The following is a 19,113-nucleotide window of genomic DNA, read 5'->3' on the forward strand; positions in this document are numbered from 1 at the left end:
AAAAAAAAAAAAAAAAGGAAAACTGGACACAGGACATATAAACAAGTCAGTTAGCCCCTGGAATACACCAGTGTTTGTTATTCCAAAAAAATCTGGAAGATGGTGACTGCTGCATGATTGCAGAGCTATTAATGCACAAATTAAACCAATGGGTCCGTTACAGCAAGGTGTGCCAACTCCAGTGGTCATTTCTAGAGACTAGCCTCTTGCAGCAATAGATCTTAAGGATTGTTTCTTCACTATACCATTACATGGGAAGGATAAGCCTCGATTTGCCTTCTCTGTGCCTTCTATTAATCAAAGAGAGCCTGTTTCTTGTTATCAATGGAGAGTTTTACCCCAAGGCATGCTTAACAGTCCTACGCTATGTCAGCATTTTGTAGGCATTAAAGGAGCCTCGAAATATGTTTCCTACTGCTTACATCATTCATTTTGTGGATGACTTTTTTTGTCTGCTTCTACAGATCAAATCTTACATCATTATTCTGAGAAACAAAGCAGGTTTTAATTAAATGGAATCTCAAATCTCAAACAGCTTCAGAAAAGGTACAAACAACTTCGCCATACCATTACTTAGACAATATTGTTACTGAAAGAAGTGTACAGCCTCACAAAGTAGTTATCCATAAAGACAGGTTACAGACTTCAATTGATTTTCAACAGTTGTTAGGGGATATTAATTGGCTAGGTATTGCCACTCACCAACTTACACATCTTTATCAAACCCTACAAGGAGATTCTTCGTTAGATTCCCCGCAGCAATTGACCAAAGAGGCAGAAGCTGAGTTACAGCTTGTAGAACAGATGCTTCAGCAAGGGCATGCCTCCCAGCCACAGCCACAAAAACCTTTGCTTTCACTATCCCTCAGACAAAATTTTGCCATTTTATAAAGTCTATTCTTCATTCTTCCTGTGATTACTCATCACAAGCCTATTCCAAGTAGAGAAACCTATTTTACTGATGGCTCTTCCAAAGGTCATGCAGCTATTTATGGAGCCAAGCTTACTCAAACAATAGTGACCTCCGGGGTTTCAGCTCAACGCTCAGTGCTCATTGCAGTCATTCACATTTTACAGTTCACAGCTTCAGATCCTATCAACATTATCTGTGATTCAGCTTATGTTGTAAATGAAGCTGGTCACATAGAAACTGCTACAATTAAAAGTACCTTAGAACCAGAACTGCTTAATTTGTTCCTAAGACTTCAACAAACTATTCGCTCTGGTGCAGCTCCTTTTCGTATTTCTCATATTCGCTCTCACACAACTTCCTGGAGCACTATCTCTAGGTAATGATAGAGCAGATACATTGATTGGTTCTGTGTTTCAGCAAGGTCAACCCTCTCATGTATTACTGCATCAAAACACCTCTGCCCTGGCTGGGCGCAGCGGCTCACGCCTGTAATCCCAGCACTTTGGGAGGCTGAGGTGGGCAGATCATGAGGTCAGGAGATGGAGACCATCCTGGCTAACATGGTGAAATCCCATCTCTACTAAAAAATACAAAAAAGAAAAAATAGCTGTGCATGGTAGTGGGCGTCTATAGTCCCACCTACTCAGGAGGCTGAGTCAGGGGAATGGCATGAACCTGGGAGGCGAAGCTTGAAGTAAGCCGATATCGCACCACTGCACTCCAGTCTGGGTGACAGAGCTAGACTCCGTCTCAAAAACAAACAAACAAAAAAAAAACAAAAAAAACACCTCTGCCCTTACTCGTATGTTTCGCTTGTCTCACAGTCAAGCTAGGTCTATAATAGAAGCCTGTCCTACTTGCCAACATGTCCCTGGAGCCACACCTGTTGAAGGATATAATCCATGAGGCTTGGCTCCAAATAAAATTTGGCAAATGGATATTACACACATAGCAGCCTTTGGTAAGCTTCATGTGCCTATAGACACTTATTCTCATATGCTACATGCTACATGCCAACAGGTGAGACAGCTGGTCATGTGCGGCAGCATTGTCTGTCATCATTTGCTCATATGGGGTATACCTAAACAATTAAAAACTGACAATGGACCTGCTTATACTAGTCATGTTTTTCAAAATTTCCTACAGCTTTGGGCTATAACCCATAAAACAGGAATTCCTTATAATCCTAGAGGACAAGACATTATAGAACGGACACATCAAACATTACAACGCATGTTGAAAAGACAAAAAGGAGGAGTAGGAGATAAGTTACCACTGAAATCAAAGTTATACTTAGCCTTATTTACTTTAAATTTTTTGACTCGTGGTATGAATGGTAAGACTCCAGCAGAAAGACATTGGCCACTGTTAGAGAAAAAGAGGAGAGATTTTATGAAAGTGTTATGGAAATCCCTGGAAAAAGGACAATGGAAAGGTCCGGTGGATTTTCTGACGTGAGGACGAGGGTATGCTTGTGTTTTTACAGGAGATGGACAAACCATGTGGGTGTCCTCAAGGTGCATGCGACCATGGCACAGGAGACTGGAGGAACCCAGGGTGGCCAACCATGGGCCCAGTCTCTCCAGTACGGGCCATGAGCCAGCTGAGCCTGAGTGCAAAGATGGAGAGAAGGCCTATCAGAGTTACAATGACATCAACCCTGATAAACTGGGGGCAATTCAGGAAAACCACACAGGAAGTTGAGAAACTACTGGAGCATCAGGGACAGGCAAAACCCCTGATTCCAAGTTCTTGGCTATGAGAGCCATAATGTCTTGTGCAGTATGTTTTCCCTCTGCAGAAGTAAAAACATATTGGGCATATGTTCCCAATCCCCCAGCTGTATGGCCTATACTCTGGAGTGACACTCCCCCTGAGATCTATCATGATCAGGGAGCATTGGCTCCAGGACCCCTAACTCCCCCGACATAGAATAGTTAGACTCTCAGAACAGTATCATTAATTATACCACTCCACTGGAAGGACTCCCTTTGTGTATCACTGCAAAGACGTCGTTCAGTCATATTACAATCAAGCTCAAACATTGTTGAGTCACTACGGAAAAATCATGTACTTATTAAGTCTTAGTTCTATTAATGTAACTGGTGTGCTAACCAACCATTCCTGGGCCAATCGCCCTAATTGTGCTGACTATATGGAATGGATTCCTTTCAATAGTTCCTATCCCCTTCTGTGGACCCAGTGTCTTGGCCCACTGGCTAAAAAACAATCTATGTTAACTAGAGATATTGTGGATTGGGGACCTAAAGGTCAACTAGATGGAAAAGATAATAATCAGAAATCATGGCACAAACTTCACTGGTGTTGGTGGCAAGCTTATAATGCTTCTTCTTTATACCACACCAAGATCCAATCCCATTCTGCTGCCCAGATTGCTTAGCATGGAGCAGGCTTTAGCCTGCCTCTTCCTTAGTGGCATTATCTGGGGAGGAAGGGACTAATCCAAGAGACGTTATGGAAGGCAGCACTCCCATTTATGAATGGCAGTATCTGGGTTGGGATATTGTCCAATAATAGCAATAATAAGTGTAGAGGACTACGTGCTCGCAAACGAGACGTTCCCGATAAGTCTTGCTCTTGCAAACGAAGCAGGGCGTTCCTTCCCTGCAAACAGAGAGGACAAAGGAGCCAGCTGCAAACAGCAGACCCTGGGGGCTTGTTTATGTGTAAACATCTTGAAAATCCAGAAAGTCAGGGAAAGGTCAGAAAAACAACAATGTGTCTTGTGACTTGGTAACATTCCAAAAACGACTGTATAAAATAAAGCAGAGCGCGCCATTCGGTGTGGCCACCATGTTTGTCTTGTCTTGTGTTGTCCTGTGTGTTCATTCCTTTGTTTAGGAAACATGCAGACCCCAACAATAAGTGACACAGTTTTAATGTTACATTTGTAAGCAATATCACCACTCAATTTACAGCTTGTGCTTTTACCTGTAAATCTTGCCAGTTATATCACTGCATTAATCAGCACATTGCAAACACATAATATCTCTACTTTGATAATTTTGGGTTGCATCCCTGGACTATAAATTCCCATTAATCTGTCCAAGCCTTGGGCTGCCACACCTGGTTTGCATTATGTGAAACTTTTTCTAACTCAGTTTATTCATCATGCCCATAGAGTCGTAAGCATGATAATTTTTATTGTTTCCTTGGTCACACTAATAACTTCTGTTGTGATGTCCTCTGTAGCTTTGCACAGTTCTATTCAAACAACTCATTACATGGAGAACTGGATGTGTACGGCCAACCAAACATGGCTAATTCAGAATAAAATTAATACTGAATTACAAATTGAAGTGGCAATGTTGAAATCCATGGTTCTATGGTTAGGAGAACAAGTACAAAGCTTACAATTTGCCACAGCAATTGCATTGTCATTTTAATCACACTCATATTTGTGTAACCAACTTAGAATATAACCAAAGTGAGCATCCATGGGAGCTTGTGAAAGTCAATTTGCAGGGAGCTTTCACATCCAATATCACCTTTGATACTGGTGAATTACAAAACAAAATTCTTGACTTACATAAGCAAACTCAAGAATTTCAGCCTTCTTTAGAAACCTGGACTGAATTCCAGCAAGGCCTGGACAGAACCTTGGACCTACCTAAAACACTACCTTAACATCTCATATGTAGTTCTGGGAATAATGTTGTTTTGTCTCTGTCTTCTGTTCATAGTCTGTAACATTGGATGGACTGCCAATCAGAAAATGAGAGCTGCCCAACCTGGCCTTACATTCTTTCAATTAATACATAAACAGAAAGAGGGAAATGTAGAGAGCTGACGGCGGGAGAATCGTGACCAAATCAGAATTCCACTGAGGCTACATGACCAAATAGCAAATGGTTTATCACGAATACAGAATGTGGGCAAACTTGCTTCTGTGCAGGCCGCCAGAAGATTTGCTGAGGGCAATCACTCCCTGATGCCAGGCTCCTTGACGTTATCTACTGGGACATCTAGAACCTATTGTTTGAGGAATGCAGTCTTGCAAGCCTGCTCTGGATCAAGTGGCAGACTGACACACAGCCCCTCTCGCTAGCTCTTTTCAACAAATATGAAGGGAGCTAAAAGCTCAGGGCCTTTGTTCACTGACCCCTTCTTCCAAATGCACTCTTCTGTCTTTTGTCTTTATTCGCCCATTCATCCTCCTTTGTTCAGTCCAACAGGGACTGTGGCAGTTTAGTCAATGCAAGTTCAATACCTTCATATTTATTTTTTGCCTTATGCAATATTTTTCAACATTTTCATGAGTTGTTGGTGATCACTATCTCTACTAACTTTCAACAGTTTGCCCCTGTAAGTCACAAATAGTGATGCTGCTGCAATTATTTTTTCATTCACATGCCTCATCAAAAGTGATTCTACTTTTGATATTATTCACAATGTAAAATGCTTCTATTTATTCATTTCACTTTTACCCACAGGATTATTTTTAAGTTATTTTTGTCATTTTCACACTTCAATGAACCATAAAGTCAAAACATCAAAAATATATACATAGTGTTTTACATCTGTGTATATTTACACATACATATGTATGTACGTTTATATGTATTGAAACTACAGAAGTACATGTCACCAATAAGAGCTCGACACCTTTGACCACTTACCCTTACCAGATGAGATTTGCCAAATAAGTTTTGGGAACAAGTTTCTTTTAACTGAATTTCTGAGCTTTGTGGATTTAGAAATGCAAAGGAAGGTTTGTGGACATTCGCAGGGATCATGGTTTGATTCTCCTTAAATCTCTTTGATACTTTCCCATTGTCTTTAGTATAAATCCAAAATCCTAATGCCATCCACGAGACTCTTAAATACCAGGCTTCTTGTGATTTCTCCAGGCTAATCTTTTACCCTCCTTCCCCTCAGCCTCTCTGCTTTAGTGAACTCTGTTCTAGTTTCTTGAAGAAGTTCATAAATTCAAGCTTTTGTACATGGGTTTTCCTAAACCTGAATGTGCTTCCCGTTTTGTCCAAAGAGATGCACGGGCTCTGCACTGCCGCCTGGCTCACACCTGCTTAACCTGTCAAGTCCCATCTGAACTGTCACTCTTTGGAGGGTCCTTCTCTGGCACCCTAATGTAATTGAGATCATCCTATTATTCTCTGTTCTAGAACTCCACATTTCTGACATTTCTCATTCCTGTCTAAGCTCTTGTGTGTTTGGTTTTTGGCCATCAAGTTCACTGCTTTTTAAGCTCCCCCAGCAGAGTGGAGAGATCTGTTATCCCTTGTTTGGATTCCTAGAGGAAGCACAGGCCAGGCACAAGGTCATCACTAAGGAAGTGTTCACAGAATGAAAGCGATGGGTGCTGTTTAACGAGGGGTAAAGCCTGTGGGGTGAGAGAGGGAGCAGAGAGTGTCTTTGGGGTGGAGGCTTCCAGGAGGAGGGGGCGCCCGCTGCGATGCTGGGCGGATCCTCCTCCAGCTCCTGTTTAGAGGTCTCCAGAACAGGCTGGAGGCAGAGGGGGGATCAAAAGCCTTGGAATCAGTGGTAGTTTTCCCGCCAGGTCCCTCGAACCCCTGTACGCCTCAGGAAGACGGAGGATGAGCTCTTGGGCTGTGCGTGGTCAGGGTTGCAGGTGGGGCGGATCAAGTTTCCCAGCGCCCGCACCCCGCCCAGGGAGCCCAGATGGCGGCTTCGCTGTCAGTGTCTTCTTTGGAGGCCGCCCGTGTGACCGGATCGTTCGTGTCCCCACTGCACGTTTCTTGGAGCAGGGTAAGTCTGAGTGTCAAATCTTCAAGGGGAGGGAGCCGGTGCGGTACCTGAACAGATACATCCATAAACGGGAGGAGAACCTGCGCTTCGACAGGGAAGTGGGGGAGTTCCAGGCGGTGATGGAACTTGGGCGGCCTGTCTCGGAGAACTGGAACAGCCAGCAGGGCATCCTGGAGGAGAAGCGGGACAAGGTGGATGCCTACTGCAGATACGATTACGGGGTTTTTGAGAGCTTCACAGTGCAGCGATGAGGTGAGCGCGGCGTGGGGCGGGGCCTGAGTCCCTGTGAGCTGGAAATCTGAGTGTGTGTGTGTGTGTGTGTGTGTGTGTGTGTGTGAGAGAGAGAGAGAGAGAGAGAGACAGAGAGAGAGCGAGCGAGAGAGAGCGCGCGCCATCTGTGAGCATTTAGAATCCTCTCAATCCCAAGCAAGCAGTTCTGAGAGCACAGCTGTGTGTGTAGAATGTAGATTTGTCTGTGTCTGTGTGGCTGTTGTGGGAGGGGAGGCAGGAGGGGGCTGCCTCTTATCCTTGGAGGCCTCTGTGGGGAGGTGACAAGGGAGGTGGGTGCAGGGGGCTGGAGAGAGGAGACCTTGATTGTCTCAGGTCCTTACAGATGCAGGGAAGGGAAATGTAAGGGGTGTGTGGTTGGGGTGAAGGTTTAGGGGAGGAGAGCTGAGGGGTATGGAAAGTTCGGGATAGTGTGAGGAGGCCAGTTCCAGGCTGTCCCTGGCACACACCCTTCATGTAATCTCTGAAATAAAAGTGTGTGGTGTATGTTTGCAAAAGCATTCGATTAACTTCTAAGGGAACTGAGGAGACCTCTGAGGCACCTCTGAAGCTTCTTTAGATCTAAATTTCTTGCCATTTTTTGTTTTCTTAGTGTGTATATTTTTACTTAGCTGAAATGATTGTGAAACTAACTTCTTGAATTAAAGTTTTAACACATTGTTATTATTTTATTATAATGCTAATAGTTTTCTAGTAGTTACATATTATTCTTTTATATGTAATAGTTGTGACACAACGTACCTCACTTTCCCTTTCCTTGACCTTTTTTATGACATTCTCCAAAAGCTGAAAATGTATGTTTCTGGTTAATTTTTAACTTATATTTTTTGATTTGTAATTTTTTTGAATTATTTTGACCTATTTATTGGCGAGTTATAATTACTGTTCTAAGAATTCCTTATCGTATTTGGTAGGTAATGGACAATAATCTATTGGCTATTATCTCTAGGGCTTAGTATATTTCTCAGTGATTTTGTGGGTTCTTTGTACTGTAAGATTATTAACACTTTCTTGATATTTCATTCAGCATTTTCTCCAGTTTGTGGTTTGTATGTTGATTTTGGAAACTTTTTTCCATGTTAAGGAAATGTTTTGAATGTTTTTTGTTCGTTTGTTTTTGGTTTTTTTTTTTTGAGACAGAGTGTCCCTCTGTTGCCCAGGCTGGAGTGCAGTGGTGCGATCTCGGCTCCCCGCAACCTCTGCATCCCTGGTTCAAGCGATTCTCCTGCCTCTGCCTCCTGAGTAGTTGGGATTACAGCCACGTACCACAACACTCGGCTAATTTTTGTATTTTTAGTAAAGATGGTTTCACCATGTTAGTCAGGCTGTTCTCAAACTCCTGACCTCGGCCTCCCAAAGTGCTGGGATTACCGGCTTGAGCCACTGCACCCAGCCTGAACATTTTTATTTAATAAAATATATTGCAAAATGTTATTAATGATTTACAATCAATATACAAACTATAACTTTGTGGTATTGTTGTCTCCAGGTTTCTCCTTCCTTCTCACAAAAAAAAAAAAAAAAATTGTATTATTGAGAGTATGCTAGTGTTAGGGATTTTCTGAGGCATAAGCACCCCAACTGATGAGTCCCAGACCCTGCCTGGATCCAAATGTCATTTTGGAAAAAAAAAAAAAAATCATTTTACAATGATAGATCTAATAATAGCTATGTTTGTTTTGCATGGGAGATGCATTCATCAGCTAAATGTAAATATAAGAACTTTCAAATTTAAAGTTCTTATTTGAAAGTTCAAATTTAAACTTTCAAAATTAAAATGACTTTCCTTAATCCTTCTCACTGCTTTAGGACTCATGCGTTTCTAGGAGCTTAAAGATTTGGAGAATCGGCCAGGTGTGGTGGCTCACACCTGTAATCCCAGCACCAAGGCGGGGGATCATGAGGTCAGGAGATGGAGACCATCTTGTCTAACACGGTGAAACCCCATCTCTACTAAAAATACAAAAAATTAGCCGTGCATGGTGGCACGTGCCTGTAGTCCAAGACACTCAGGATGCTGAGGCAGGAGAATCACTTGAATCTGGGAGGTGGAGATTGCAGTGAACCAAGATGGTGTCACTACATTCCAGCCTGGGCGACAGAGCAAGACTCATCTCAAAAAAAAAAAAAAAAAAAAGAATTGGAGAATCATTTCTGCTTGTTTTGCACAGGAGATGCATTCATCAGCTAAATGTGAATATAAGAACTTTCAAAACTAAAATGACGTTCCTTAATTCCTAAATCTCTGCTTTAGGACTCAGGCTTTTCTAGGAACATAAAAATTTCTGTCATTTCTGTCTGTCCTACCTTTCCAGGAGCAGAACCATTTCTGTGCCGTTCTAAGGTGTGAGAGCATGGCGGCAGTATTCCTAAAAATTCATTCTCGGCTTCCTCATGTACCCTATCTGTCCCTTTATCTATCTACATTGTTTTAAATCATACTCTTCTCTCAAGGTGTAAGAGGATGATAAATAGGTGCCAAGTGGAGCACCCAAGTGTGATGAGCCCTCTCACAGTGGAATGGAGTGAGAAGCTTCTGACCTCATAATTTGAAGGTTCTCTTTAGTCTTTTGTTTTATATATTTTACGTAAATGAATCCTCATATAACCCCAAGAGGTAAATTAGTATAACTACCCTACGTTATACGTGAGAAAGTTAAGACAAAAAAGAATCGAAAAACTCTTCCAGGATCAATCAGTAAAAGGCAGACCTTGGATTTGAACCAGGCAACCTGGCTCAGACATCAGTTTTAATTACTACACTCTTTACTTTCCAAGATTTGTAAACACTTCAACAATGCATGACAAAATCGAGCTATGAAGAAACAAATTAAATTTTTGCAACATCTCTCAAATCTAATGGGTCCTCACTATCACAATTACATTCCAGGCTGATGACACTATAAGGGCATATAGGTAGCTGTGCTGGAGACCTGTCCAAGGCCAGAGCCTGGATTTACAGAGAAGCAAACAAACAGCTGAACAAGGAGACTCTAACTTCCTGATTCATTCCCTCTACCTTTTTTTCTCCTACTCCAATCTAAGGGGACTGTGTATCCTGCAAAGACCCAGCCCTTGCAGCACCACAACCTCCTGGTCTGCTCCGTGAGTGGTTTCTATCCAGGCAGCATTGCAGTCAGGTGGTTCCGGAACGGCCAGGAAGAGAAGTCTGGGGTGGTGTCCACAGGCCTGATCCAGAATGGAGACTGGACCTTCCAGACCCTGGTAATGCTGGAAACAGTTCCTCAGAGTGGAGAGGTTTATACCTGCCAAGTGGAGCACCCAAGCATGACCAGCCCTCTCACAGTGGAATGGAGTGAGCAGCTTTCTGACTTCATACATTTCTCACCCACCAACAAGGGGACTGTGCTAATCCCTGAGTGTCAGGTGTCTCCTCTCCCACATCCTATTTTCGTTTGCTCCATGTTCTCATCTCCATCAGCATAGGTCAGTGGGGGTAGCCCTGTAATCGTTTCTAGAAACACCTGTAACTCCTGGAGAAGCAGTCGTGCCTGCCAGGCAGGAGAGGCTGTCCCTCTTTTGAACCTCCCCGTGATGTCACAGGTCAGGGTCACCCAGTCTCGCTGGGCTCCAGGCCCTGTCTCTGGGTCTGAGACTGAGTTTCTCGTGCTGTTTATCTGAGTTGTTGTGATCTGAGAAGAGGAGAACTGTAGGGGCCTTCCTGACGTGAGGGGAGTCCAATCTCAGGTCTGCCTTTTATTAGCTCTGTCACTCTAGACAAAGCTAGAGTCTCAGGCTTTCTGTGGATCAGATGTTGAAGTTGTGCCTTACATCAAGGCTGTAATATTAGAATGAATTTGATCCCTGAATCTTATAACTGTTCAGTGTGATTTGAAAACCTTTTTTTCCTCCAGAAATGGCTAGTTATTTTAGTTCTTACAGGGCAGCCTTCTTCCCCATTTTCAAATCTCTGAATCTCAGGGTCTCAGTTAAAGAGGTTCAATCTGGAATAAACATCACTAAACCTGGCTTGCTTTCTCAGGAGCACGGTTTGAATCTGCACAGAGCAAGATGCTGAGTGGAGTCGGGGGCTTTGGGCTGGGCCTGCTCTTTCTTGGGACAGGGCTGTTCATTTACTTCAGGAATCAGAAAGGTGAGGAGCTTTTGGGAGCTAAGTCTCTCCATAGGCTTTTCTGGAGGAGGAACTATGGCTTTGCTGAGGTTAGTTCTCAGTATATGAGTGGCCCTGAATAAAGCCTTTCTTTCCCCAGATGACCTCCAATGTCCTGCTAATCCAGAAATCATCAGTGCATGGTTACTATGACAAAGCATAATAGCTTGTGGCTTGCAGAGATAAGAGAAAGGTTAAGAAGTAGGGGTCCTTTGGTTTGAGATCCTGGAGCAAATTAAGGAAGAGCCACTAAGGCTAATGCAGTTACACTGGATCCTGTAACAGACACTTCATGCTTCATGGGTCACATGGTCTGTTTCTGCTCCTTTCTGCCCTGGTTGGTGTGGGTTGTGGTGTTAGAGAAATCTCAGGTGGGAGATCTGGGGCTGGGACATTGTGTTGGAGGACAGATTTGCTTCCGTATCTTTTAAGTGTATATCTTTTCCTCTTTTTCCCAGGACACTCTGGACTTCACCCAATAGGTAATACCTTTTAATCCTCTTTTAGAAACAGATTTGGTTTCCCTAGAATGACGGCAGAGGTGATAAGGCATGAGACAGAAATAATAGGAAAGACTTTGGATCCAAATTTCTGATCAGGCAATTTACATCAAAACTCCTCCTCTCCACTTAGAAAAGGCCTCTGCTCTGCAGGAGTATTGGCTCAGGGAGACTCAAGAACTTGTTTTTCTTCTTCCTGCAGTGCTCTCATCTGAGTCATTGAAATCGGGGAAAAGAAGCTTTTAGTAAAACCAGGTCTGAAAACAATTTCCTCTGTCTCTGCAGGACTCCTGAGCTGAAGTGCGGATGCCACATTCAGGGAAGAGCCTTCTGCCCCAGCTTTGCAGGATGAAAAGCTTTCCCACTTGACTCTTATTCTTCCACAAGAGCTTTCTTAGGACCAGGTTGTTACTGGTTCAGCAACTCTGCAGAAAATGTCCTCCCTCGTGGCTTTCTCAGCTCCTGTTCTTGGCCTGAAGCCCCACAGCCTTGATGGCAGTGCCTCATATTCCACTTTTGTGCTTCCCTTTACTAAAACTTTCCTGCCTCCTGTGCATCTGTACTCCCCCTGTGCCACAAATACGTTACATTATCACATATTTCTCAAACATGGAGTTAAAAATCATCTGGTCCATTTGGCTGCAAGGACAAGAAATAAGGAAAAGGGAAGATTATTTCCCAATAGAATAATGATTTTCATGTATATATAATAAGTGTGTGAGGTAAATACACTTGTTAAATAGCTTGATTTAGACATTCCACACTATAGGCATATATCAAACTTCATGTTCTACAACATAAATATACTATAAAATTTTTAATTGTCAATTTAAAAAACCTAACATTCAAAAAGGCAGTGCACAAAAACTGAGAACAGACTGTAACAACTGAAACAAACTTGCCAAAATGAGATGAGAAACCAGCCAGCTAGGCAATCAGAACTCTTTCTTCACCCCGTCTACAATATTCTGAATCTATACCTTTAAATTAATATATAGTTTTTCATTCCAGAGACTTCAATAATATGGTGTTATCAAAGGACTTGTACAGATTTCAGAGAAAGACAAATTTAGAAGATGGAGGGTTCTCCATTGTGTTCTGAGAGTCAGCATCAAATATGTCAAATCTGAAAGTACATAATCAATTCAAAAGTTTACTTCAAAGTAATAATCATTTGACCATAATTTCTCTACTGTCAGAGACAACTGTTATTTTATTTTCAATCAAATTCAATATTCATTTTATGCATATTTTGTTTTTAGTTATATGTTATTGTACATACATAGCAGTACATGTGTGTATAAATCCTGTAAGAATATAAATCCTATAGGAATATATTAAACTTATAATTATGTCTGCTCTGTTTGATCCCAGAGTCGCAACAAATACGCTTTGTTCCCTAAGTTGAGGAAATGATTTGTCTCATTTTATATGAGATGTGGTGTGGAATTCTAAGGTAGAACTAAAATGTGTAGAATGAATATTTGAATGAAGATGCTTCTGTTGCAAATAGCAGGAAATCCCATCTAGTAGACTTTTCTTTCCTTTAACCCATTATCTCACATTGCCGATAGATCCAAGGCTGGGCATCTCCAGGGTTCCTCAACTCAGGAGGCCACGGGCATCAGCAGTGATCCTGGAACTTCATAGCTCATCTCTGTCACACACAGCACGTCAGCTTTCCTGAGGTGGTAGGAGGACCCCCGCGGCAGCTTTAGGTTTCTTATTCTTTCACAACAACTCCCAAAGGCAGGAAAAGGATATGACTTTTTCCTGTGTGTCTTTATAAGGATCAACTAAACTGTTTCTAGAGTGTTCCCAGTACCTACTTTCTCACACATTCAAATGACCGTGGGATCACACGGACTCAGACAAGCCAGGATTCAACCTTTGCAGAGTGGGCCTGATGGACATGGGAAGAAAAGTAGCAAAATCATATATTTTTAAAAATAAAGAACTGGTGGATGGAATAGGAGAGATTGATTTCAGGGTAGGGAAATGAAAGATTGTGGTACTATTAGGTTGTTAGTATTTGTAGTTAAATTCCACATGGAGGCCTAGAGATTCCTGATAGGCATCCTCAATTCAGGGTTTTTGGGTCTTTTTAAATACATAAATATTTATTATACATATATTTAAAAATATATATGTATTTAAAAAACATATAAATATATATAATAGGCATACGTTGAGTATTAAATGTCAGCCATTAACTCAATTACAGTAAAACAAAAAAGCAAGCAAACAGGATTGTTTTTAGAAGTCAATTAAGTATGCTGACATGTTATTTTATGCGGTAAATATATTTTCTAGGGAAATTTTTGAAAAAAAGCAGAATAAGGAATGACTAGATCTATAAGGTACTGTTTTAAAACACACTTTATATTTATTTTAAAAGGGCATTTGTTACTGATTTTTTTTTCTTTAAATATGCTAATAAAACAGAGTCTAGACTTAGAAAGAGTTGAGATTTAGTTTCAGTTTTTGGTAAGTTGTATTCCAAACTCATTTCTTTCACTAAACAGATCCTGGATAAATAAAAATTGAAACATAAAGAGAAAATACAAAATTAACAAAACAGATGTTATTTATTTAATTAATTAATTTATTTATTTATTTTTCTTTTTTGAGATGGGGTCTCACTCTGTTGCCCAGGCTGAAGTGCAGTGGTGCGATCACGGCTCCCCACAATCTTCGACTTTTGGGTTCAAGCGATTTTCCTGCCTCACCCTACAGAGTAGCTGGATTACAGGTGCACGCCACCATGCCCAGCTAATTTTTACGTTTTTAGTAAAGACTAAAAGGTAAGGGTTTCACTACGTTGGGCAGGTTGGTCTCGAACTCCTGACCTCGTGATCTGCCTGCCTCGGCCTCCCAAAGTGCTGAGACTACAGGCCTGAGCCACTGCATTCAGCTGACAGTTGTTATTTCTAATAGTATCATCAACATTATAATTATGTTTGAAGACAGACTTTCTAAACCCTTATGTGGTGCTGGTGAGAGTGTATAATTTCACAGATACCTGCAAATTTGGCAATTTCCTAAAAAGTTTAACATACGTTTGCCATATGACCCAGGAATTTCACTCCTTGGAATCTACCTAAGAGACACAAAAACATATGTCCTCACAAAGATATGTGTTCAAGTGTTCAGAACAGCATTAGCCATAGGAGGCCCAAACTGAAAACAATACAAATATCCTTCAACTAGTAAATGGATAAACAAAATGGTACTACATCCAGGCAAGGCAATATCATTCAACAATAAAAAGGGACAAAAATAGACTTATCTGGCAGGGGAGATACCATGAACATCAGGGAGTTTTCCCAAGGCAAGTTTCAACCCTTGTGCTCCGGATGATGAGAGATTACTTAATGGGGACAATGCATGTGATTGGGGTGATGGATACTGCGGAAACACCGACTTCGCCACTATGCAATCTACACAGGTAACAAAACTACACTTGGACCTTACAAATTTATACAAAAGAAAAAAGACAACATGAATAAAAAGGAATGAAAAGAAAAGAAACAAAATGATGATACATTCTACAAAACTGGAGAACTTCAACAGTGTTAACTAAGTGAAGGAAACTGGACACGTAGATTACATGTTGTATGATTTTATTTCCTTAAAATATCTAGAAGAGGTAAATTATAGACACAAAAAGCAGATCATTTGGTTTCTAGGGTTTGGGGTCTCAGTGGGAGTTAACTATAAATAGAGAAATTTTGGGCATTATAGAAATGTTATAAAACTAGATTGTTGTGATAATTGCACAAATCTATTAATTTACTAGAATCATTAAATTTTATATATACAATGAGTAAATTTTGTAGTATCTAAATTATGCTTTAGTAAACCTGTTAAAATAATTCTTTTTTAAAAAATAAGACACCGTGGCCAGGCATGGTGGCTCACGCCTGTAACCCCAACACTTTGGGAGGCCGAGGTGGGTGGATCACGAGTTCAGGAGTTCAAGACCAGCCTGGCCAAGATGGTGAAATCCTGTCTCTAATAAAAATGCAAAAAAATTAACTGGGTGTGGTGGCAGGCACCTGTAATCCCAGCTACTCGGGAGGCTGAGGCAGAGAATTGCGTGAGCCCGGGAGGCGGAGGTTGCAGTGAGCTGAGATCACGCCACTGCGCTTCAGTCTGGGCAGCAAGCGAGACTCTGTCTCAAAAAACAAAACAAAAAAAAAACAACACCTCGTAAGCATAAAAAAATCCAGAAGACACTAATGAAAAAATATTTGAAGAAAATTACTGATTTCTTTTCATGAAGAAAATAACAAAATTAAAACAAGTATACAAAGCTCAGAAAAAATTTTGATCTCATAAGGCAGACAATGGGCTTTCTTATTAAAAATGGTTAACTAATCAATAAACAAATTAATCGAAATGCCACAGAAAATTGGGCAAAGGATATAGACTATAGAAGAGAATATTTCAGTAGTCAATAAATATAAATTATTTGCTCAAACTCACCGATGAATGGAAAAATCCAAATTCAAAAAGCAATGTAATAAACTATTTCTCCCCCCAAAAAATTGGCAAATACAATAGTTTGTTTTAAAATCAAGGATTTAGAAGATTCAATGGGAATAGGTTCTCTCATATTATTAGAATTGTGAGTGGATGGCAGTGTGGTAGTATCTATTAAAACTCAAAGTGCAATTGTCACATGCTTGACATGATATTCTAAACATCTGTCTTAAACAATCCTACATGAGCCCAAGGAGTTATAAAATTGGTGGTTTGTTGAGCCACTGTTTGGAATAACAAAACATTTCCAAATTCTTAAGAAAAACTGATTAATTTGTCTTGATGATAAAACTATTGTACATCATGAAAACTATGCAGCATGTGAAGTGACAGCACACTGCAGGATGACATTTGGTGCTGTGTGTGGCACTGTGAGCATATATTGGTGTAACCCTGTGTGTAGCTGGGATAATACAATATTTCCACTCTGGGTTTTTACAGTCTCGGTAAATTTTTCCTTGTATGTCCATGATGACATACAAAAAAAGTAATGGGAGAGAAAAAAACATATCTGAACATTTACATAGAAGAAAGGTAAACTATGGGATAGCCATAGAAAGGAATAATGTATAGGGGTTTAAGTAAATTATGTAGGACTATCAACATGGATTGGAAAAAAATCATAAACCATAATGCAGTTAGGAGGTAGAAAATTACAAGAATTGTCACTGTTACTGCAAAAACAGAAAATATATAGACTAAACTAAATAGATAAACTGGAAAATAATCTTATTTTTAAAATTTTAACCAGTCATAGATCAAAAGATATAAAAATTCCAAATTCCAGAGATGAAAAAATTCCACTTAGGTGAGCAGGGACAAGTGTCCACTCTTATTCTTTGGTCCAGTTACTGAATCTTAACATGGGTGGAAAATTGAGCCTGGCTGAGAAAGGGAGATTGTGAGGGAGTGAGGACAAACCAGCTGAGTTGTAAATAGCCCCGTGGGCTTGTGTGCTACATTACACTATATAGAGGCCCCCTGAATAATATATATCTACTTTACCCTGCCAGCTGAGTCTCCTTCCGGAACTTTTTTTGACTCCATGTTGGTGGTGTGGGAACTAGGGAGGTAGACAGAAGACAACAAACATCTCTGTACCTTCATGCAAACAAGATCAGGAAGGAAATCAAGATAGGAACGATGCTTTCAACCATCTTGTCTTACTTGGCATTTATAAGTGACATATATATTGACAACATCTAATAACTACGGAATATTCATTTTTTTACATTGCCTAAAGATTATCCATGAAATAGAACAAATACTATGACTATAAAACTAGTCTTAATTACTTTCACAGGAATAAAATCATATAGAGTATATTCTCTGAACACATTTTTACCAAATTACAAATTAGTAAGATTGAGAAAATTGCCCAAATGTTTGGAAGTCAAATAATACGTTTCTAAATATGTCTTCTCAAAGAGGAAATCAAAAGGAAAACTAGAATATAGTTTTTTTAAAAAATAATATTAAAATTAAGTTTTTAAACTTTTTGATATGCAACCAAGGCAATCCTTAAAGAAAAATATTTAGTTTTAAATGTTTTTATTATAAAAGGATAAATATGTAAAAATGAAAGATCTAAACTTTTAACTTAAAATTTTTTAAAAAAAGCAAATTTAACTTGAAAAAAGTAAAAGGAAAACAAACAGGGCCAGCATAGTGGCTCATGCCTGTAATCCCAGCACTTTGGGAGGCCTAGGCGGGTGGATCACAAAGTCAGGAGATGGTGACCTTCCTGACTAACATGGTGAAACCCTGTCTCTACTAAAAATACAAAAAATTAGCCAGGCATGGTGGCGAGCACCTGTAGACCCAGCTACTCAGGAGGCTGAGGCAGGAGAATGGTGTAAACCCAGGAGGCGGAGGTTGTAGTGAGCTGAGATCACGCCACTGCTCTTCAGCCTGGGCGACAGAGGGAGACTCTGTCTCAAAAAATAAACAAACAAACAACAAATAAATAAAACAGGGATGGGCATGGTGTCTCACGCCTGTAGTCCCAGAACTTTGGGAGGCTGAGGTGGACAGATCATGTGGTCAAGAGTTCAAGACCAGCCTGGCCAACATAGTGAAACCCTGCCTCTACTAAAAATACAAAAATTAGCCCGATGTGCTGGCACATGCCTGTAAACCCAGCTACTCAAGAGGCTGAGGCAGGAAAATCGCTTGTGACCGGGAGGCGGTGGTTGTGGGGAGCCAAGATCACACTATTACACTCCAGCCTGGGAGACAGAGCAAGACTCTGTCAAAACAAAACAAAACAAAAACCCAAAGAGGTGAGGAAATTGCTAAAATTATTTTCTTGATTTTGTTTTCTATTTGCTTATAGTAGAACATAATTGTGTTAGTCCATTCTTACATTGATAAAAAGAAATACCCAAGGCTGGGTAATTCATAAAGAAAAGAGGTTTAACTGGCTCAGGGTTTTGCAGCCTGTATAGGAGGTGAGGTGCTGGCAAGTGCTTCTGGTGAGGGGCTCAGGAAGCTAACAATCATGCAGGAAGGAAAGGGGAGCCCGGGTATGACATGGTGAGAGCAGCAGCACAGAGAAAGTGGGGAAGAGTTGCACTCCGTTAAACAATCAGATCTCCTGTGAACTGAGTCAGAACTCATGCATTACAGTTAGGATGGCACCAAGCCATTGATGAAGGATCTGCCACCCCGACCAAAACACCTCTCACCAGGCCTGGCCTCCAATACTAGAGGTTATGTTTCAACATGAGATTTTGAGGAAACAAACATCCAAACTATATCAATGACATAATTGCTTTAATGCATACTGACTTTGTATCCAGCTACATTATTTAAATTTACTTATTAAATCTATGAGTTTGTCTACTAATTTTATTTTCTAAGTAGCTGATTATGTCAAGACTAAATAATGACCATTTTACCTGGATGCAATTGTCATCTTTTTTATTTTTCTTGCCATTTTCATTGCCTAACTACCGTAGTACTCCAAATATGAAGGAGACAGTTTT

At 40.6% G+C, this 19,113-nt stretch overlaps 1 pseudogene; it reads left to right on the top strand.

Moving 5' to 3' along the window:
- LOC111535154 overlaps window positions 1-11,577 on the top strand; it is a 96,947-nt pseudogene extending 85,370 nt beyond the window's left edge.
- The last annotated feature ends 7,536 nt before the right edge of the window (window positions 11,578-19,113 follow it).

This window comes from Piliocolobus tephrosceles, chromosome 5 (genome assembly GCF_002776525.5).
Source record: "Piliocolobus tephrosceles isolate RC106 chromosome 5, ASM277652v3, whole genome shotgun sequence".
In the NCBI taxonomy this organism is placed as follows: domain Eukaryota; kingdom Metazoa; phylum Chordata; class Mammalia; order Primates; family Cercopithecidae; genus Piliocolobus; species Piliocolobus tephrosceles.